The sequence below is a fragment of the Arachis ipaensis genome, chromosome B08, assembly GCF_000816755.2.
Source record: "Arachis ipaensis cultivar K30076 chromosome B08, Araip1.1, whole genome shotgun sequence".
Taxonomy (NCBI): domain Eukaryota; kingdom Viridiplantae; phylum Streptophyta; class Magnoliopsida; order Fabales; family Fabaceae; genus Arachis; species Arachis ipaensis.
The window spans coordinates 6,416,958-6,423,688 of NC_029792.2; positions in this window are offsets into that span (position 1 = coordinate 6,416,958).

The following is a 6,731-nucleotide window of genomic DNA, read 5'->3' on the forward strand; positions in this document are numbered from 1 at the left end:
TAACTTTAGAATTTAAGTTTATAATTTAGGATTTAGAATTTAATATTTATAATTTAGAATTTAAATTTAAAATAAATAAAATAATTAAACAAATTAACAGATATTAACTTACAAAATTTAATTACCTAGCTTTACTCTACAAAAAAAACACACTGACACTCATATCATCAGAGTGTTTCTAAAGTGAAGTTTAAGTGGAATCTAAAAACATATCTCGCTCTTGTTTCTAAAATTCCTTTTTATAAGAATGTATTTTTTTGATATAGTAAGTTATAGCAGAATTATAACGCACAAATTATAATCAATTACATATCTAACAACTGTGGAAACTCAGATACAATCGACTTCACGTAAAGTTGATAATTGAGGGTCATTAAATGATTTGACTGATCTGACTAAATTTTTATCTAACGGCTCTCAATTATCAACTTTACGTGAAGTCGACTATACCTGAATTTTCACCTCTAACAACACTTAATTAGCATGGGAGCATCCAACGAGAGAATAGAGTGCAAGGCCTAGATTCAAGAGTAACGTGTGCATAATAATAAATGGTGAAATATGTATCAATTAAGAATGAATTAAGATCAACTAATTCAATTCTGGCCAACGAACTCTCGTTCAAATGGCATAGTCTCTTTATACTCACTTAAAAATTACAGAAATATCCCATCTTTGAAAAAAAAAAATCACATGACTTCTGGACTAAGGAATAACGAACACGTACGAACAACAACAGCAAGGAAATCCGATTCATGTTAGAGTAACTTTACGCAGAGACGATAGAAGAGAATAATTAAAAAAAATGTTAAAATTTTGAAGATGATGATAAGAACATGCCAGTGGACTTGATTCTTGATCCTTCGGTGAGAGATGTTATAGTCAAGTGGATTATGTGTGTCGAGAATCACACTTTTACCAAACTAAATATATAAGAGAGATTTATTCTTATATTCTTCATTATTTTCTTTTTTTCAAACTCATCACCAGTGCAACAAGTATATAGATATGATCATTTAGACATTTAACCACAATTCCACACAAGGGTTTAAGACTTTAAGATAGAAGCCAATTAAGAGATTAAGGGATTATATTACGTACAATGCAATATATAATAATTAACCTGAATTCCGCACAAGAAAGCCAAAGACCAGTCATGTCATGTCACATTGGTTAGATTTAATTATTAGATTAAAGTGAAGTCATGTACGTTATATATTTAAAACGATCAAAACATTGTTAATTAGAGCAAAAAGTATCATATTAATGTTTAATATGTCACGTCAGTATTTAATAGAATAAATTAATTAACAACATGGCTAAAATAGTCCATTTTTAAATTTTACTCAATTAAAATAAAATTTATAAGTACCAACAAAAAAATTAGAGTATATACTTGCCATTAGTTTTTATTGTCTTTAAAAATGTGATCAACTTCTTCTGGAACGAAGTTCTTTGCTTGAATGTTGTGATCAAATGCAAATTTAAAATTTAAATGAAATTTTAATAATGCGATGTATTAATAAAAAAAAAAACTGCATTAACAATAACATGATCGAGGTTACACTTACAGAGGCAAATTAGAATGACAGAAATTTCATAAAGCCACAAAGATGTACTATTGGGAATAAGCCTTTCCTTTGGAATTGAGTTGAAATGGGAATTCAGTTAAGCAATAAGAAATAAACTGAGATTTTTGAGTATTAGTTTACATGTGATATGAATTATGGTGAGATGTTACATTTGTAGTGCCTCACTATAAGCGCCCTTTGACTAAAAAGCCAAAGAAATAGGGGGAAAATAATAATGCCACCGATATGACAAATATAGTACAATATCTTTAGAATAATTATACTATGCGTATATACAAAATTAATTGTTGAATTAATTATTAATATGTATATAATATTTTTGTCTTTATTTTATTAATTAAAAAAAAATATAAATATATAATTAATTAATAATAACTGTATTTTTATACAAGTATTAATAATAACTGTATTTTTCATTTTTTTTAAAAAGAAAAATTCTTACCATTGAAGTTTGTACTATGAATTTAATTTTGATACACTGTCAGTGTAAAGTAATTTTATACATGCATCCAATTATGTAACGCTACATCATTAAAAATAACTACTTTTACATTGATCGCGTGACTAGTCATCTAAAAAAAGTAAAGAACGGATGTGACTGCACGACTGTGTAAAACGCTTTATACTGTTAGTGCATCAAAATTAAACTCTTTATACAGTAAGAGTTTGCTTTTCTTTCTTAAATATAAATGTATAAAAAATACAAAAATTATCTTTGAATATAATAATATAATCAACAAAAAGTAAAATATTTGCCAATTAAACTAAACAAATAAATATTTTGGAAAACAAAAATTGCATAGAGTGGTTGTGATAAAGTTAGGAAGTAGCCGAAAAATGTGAGAGAAGCTTTAAATGAAAGGGCAAGATGGAGAATAGGAAAAACATTAATTAGAGTACAATGAGACAGGAAGGCGTATAAAAAAATGAGTGTTGGATCGTTTAAGTGAAATTGGACAATAGAACAGAGCGGGGACCAAACTGAATTAATGGATCTTGTGATCTGTAGTCCAATGTTTAAGATAATGCATGGCACTTTATGGGTGGAATAGGCCACATGCATGCAGAAAGCGCAGCTATCTGCACCAAAAGAAAAGATACATATAATCATTGCACAAGGAAAAAAAAATCCTTCATTTTTAAAGTGGTAATTTCAATAAAACTTAAAAATATTATTGTGAGACTAATATCAAAATTAAAAAAAATAATATTTTTTTATTATTATCAGCCGTCATAACTACCATAATAATAAATACTATAAATTACACCTACATATTATTGGTCGAACATTAGGTCTAATAGTTCAATTTCCTTTTTCCTTTATTTTATGTTTCTTTAAATTTGATAGTTGAATTAGTATTGATGACTCCTTAGAAGTTAAAGAGTTGCTCCTCGCCCTTACTATCTTCACCTGCAATATATTTTTAATTTGAGTAAATATTTTGTTTGGCTCCTGATTTTTTTTTTTTTATTAAAGATAGGAAACTCGAATCCGCAACCTCTTAATTGAGTATGGGGAGACTATACCATTACAGCTATAACTCATTGGCAGCTCCTGATTTTTTATGCGTGGGATAATGTACACTTTAATCGGCTCAATTTTATGCATATGGAAGGCTTGTTTGTGATCTGCCCATATATGGGTTTATAGCGTACAAGACAAAAATGTAGGATAGTTTTTTCTATGTCTCAGGTAGAACAACTCGGACCATGCGAGTTGTTTGATGTTAAAATTTCGCTTCACAAATCGGATGGTCCGATTTGGACCTGGAGAAATTTGAAATTTGAAACGTGGAATTCGAACCTTCCATTTTGCATGTTGTTGGTATTTTTTTTTTATGTTATGGGGATCAAATCGGAGGGTACGATTTGATTATTTTATATTTTTTTGAATCCAGTTAACCTAATCGAATGGTTCGATTTTGTTGTTGGGACATATATAAAAATGTGTAACTGGGGAAAGAGATCTAGTCGTGTATTCTTCTCCTTCTTCAACGTCTTTTTCTCTTTCTCCAACGACTTCTTTTCCTGGTTTCTTCTTGCTGTGTTTTTTCCTTGTTTAGTATGAAACCAAAAAATTTATTAGTCAAGTTTATGTTTTTAAGTGATTGAGAGAAATGAGTGACAGAGTTTTATTAAAAGTGTATTATTTTGGTCAGATTTTGTTACAAATATCTGAAGGAGTGAAATTTGTTTGTGAAAATCCGTTAGATGTTATTCCTTTCACAATCTCATTTGAAGAGCTCAAAGGCGTGATATGTGAAAAGATTGACTCTGAAAGGGCAAGAAAAATATCATGTATTCTGTACAGATATCCCATAACGGTGTTTGATGGATTCGTCCAATTTCAAATCAAATATGTGACGGACGAAGCGAGCATGCAAGAGATGTTTTCGATGTATATTGAAAACCGAGCTCAGATCTCGTTCATCGAGTTGTATGTTGAGTTTGAACAATCTGAGGCCGATCGAAATATTTTACAGGAAGATTACAATAGTGACAGTGAAGAAGAGTTCGAAAGCAACTACGAAGTTGTTGGTCCAGACGGAGATGAAGATCAATGTGACGGAACTATGGCTCCAGATGTGACAGAGGTGGCAAATGCACTCGCAAATGAAGTGCCGTTTGAGGAGCCATCATTCATGCGAGTTTTGGATTTGGAAGCCATGCATGTAGCGGAGTTTCCGGAATATATGAGTGCAGGTACGTAATTCGTCTTATTTATAAAAAGGATTAGAATTTTCTGTTAATTTATGTTGATAGATGGACCAGATAGTTAAGTGAAGTGCGAAAATATACTCAATTGGTATTAGTTTTTGTTTATCTGTCTATTTATTTAAGTTTAAGATAGTAATTTTTTTAGTTAGTTATTGATTTAGTTAAGAATAAATTAGTATTTATTAAGCATTATTTAAACATGCGTTGATGTCATAGTTGTCAGAATCGAACCGGTGATCGAACCGTTCAGGTCACTGGGTCACTGGTTCAACCGTTGAGTTACTGGTTGAACCGGTTGATCCAGTCCTATGTAAATAAAAAATAAAAAATAGTCAGAATTTTAAAATTAAAATTAAAATTTAAAATAGTCAGATACCGGACCGGACCGGACCGGTTAGGGTCCGATTCCCTAGGAAGCAGCGATAGATATGGCAGTCGGATCCAAGCCCAACCGAGCATAAGTGTTAGTGGACCATCGATTTTCTTACAGTCAAAACGAGATGTCCTACATAACGTCCTGTAGAGGTGTGCTAGGCATGCCGATCCCCAACTGTACTGTCCAATACTGCCAAAATCACGAAGCAAGGGTAGAAACTTCCAGTGCACACCTGCCCTAGATTTATCCCCAAACAAGATGATCCCGATCAGCAACATAATATGGCACTTCACATACTTCTGTATACTGTTTTCATCAGTCAACTGTAAATTTTCTTTTAGATCCCGCAGCCACGTCAGTTTTATGCAGCTTCCTATACAGTACGACTTACGCGGTGCAACTCCAAATTGAAGTAAACACTCCGCCTCCAAGGTTTCGAAACTACTCATTGTCATCCATGTGACTGGAAGACCGTCCGTCGGAAGACCACGAATTATAGCAACATCTTCAAGAATCACAACACATTCACCAATGGGAAGATGAAACGTATGCGTGTCTGGGTGCCATCGTTCGATTAGAGCATTTATCAGTGTTTTCTGATATTGGACTACCCCAATCTGAGATACATGATAAAAACCAGTAAGTCGTAAATGCTCTTCCACCCCTATCATTGTACCGATCCGGAGGAACTGGGTGGTCACATGTCAACATTCTTAATTTCTACAAAAACATAACAAATTATTAGTCAACTCATTAAACATTACTAACTTACTACTAAAAGATAATAATTTTTTAACCACAGCAACTAAAACAATAAACTCCTACTAAAATTAAATAACTGTCACAGTTACAAAATTTGCACAACTAACTCAATAAGAAACAAATTACTTGAAACAACACAACTATCATAAATTATTTTACTAAATCCAACTAAAAAAATAATTCTAACTTATAAAATTAATTATTAATCCTTAAAATTATTCATAACTAACTACTAATAATAATAATAACTAATACATAAATTCCTAATCAAAATTCTCAACAATATTACAACATCTAGAATAATATCTAATATTAATTAGTTATTTACTATTATTTAAACATACATTCCTCAATCATAAAAAATAATAATAATCAATCTCATTATATGCCTAAATTCATTTTCTAACAACAATAATAATAATAATTAACTTGCTAACAATGATAATTATAATTAAAAAAATTAAAATATTCTCAAAATAAACTAACGTGCTTTAAAAATAATACTACTAATTATTCAGTACTAACAATTTTCCTCAACAACAATAATATTTAACTTCATTCATAACAATTATAGTTAATAATTTTAAAAGAATTTAAAAAAATTAACGTTGTTTTCAATAATAATTATAATAAAAAATATTAAAAATCAAGAATAATTATAAATATAAAATATTTATAAAAAAAAAAAACTTACATAATCAGAATGACTGAGATAATGTATAATATGAAACTCAGGTCGATTAACATTTTTAATTTTATGTTTCTTTAGCATTTTTACTCTGCTTCCACCATGCAAAGCTTGGAAGAATGGAGAAATGAAGAAGAAGAAGGATGGTATGAAGTTCGGAGTGAATGTTGAAAGTGATAACTCGGTTGATGAATGTGGGTCTATGTTGGGTGCAACACCACCGTTCGGGGAGAGAACTCTGCGCAACACATGTCCTCCCTTTCGCAACACGGACCGTGCGTTTTGGCAAACGCAACTCGGACCGTCTGTTTAGTCACTTACAACTCGCAGGATCTGAGTTCTGGTTCCCCTAACATCACAACGAGGTGAAGCACCTCTACTCCCCATAACCGAGTCCAACACCACCGTTGATTCCATATTCAAATTAAAAAGCGCACTTTAATCACCTAAAATTTCAGTTAGATTTCTAGGAGTGAAAATAGATCAGTCCATCTACTAGAGGTTGTAACTTATCTTGCATTTAATTTGATCTGACGTGTCTTATTATAAAATAATTATAAGTACATATTAATTTAAAAGTTTAATTTTATTAATA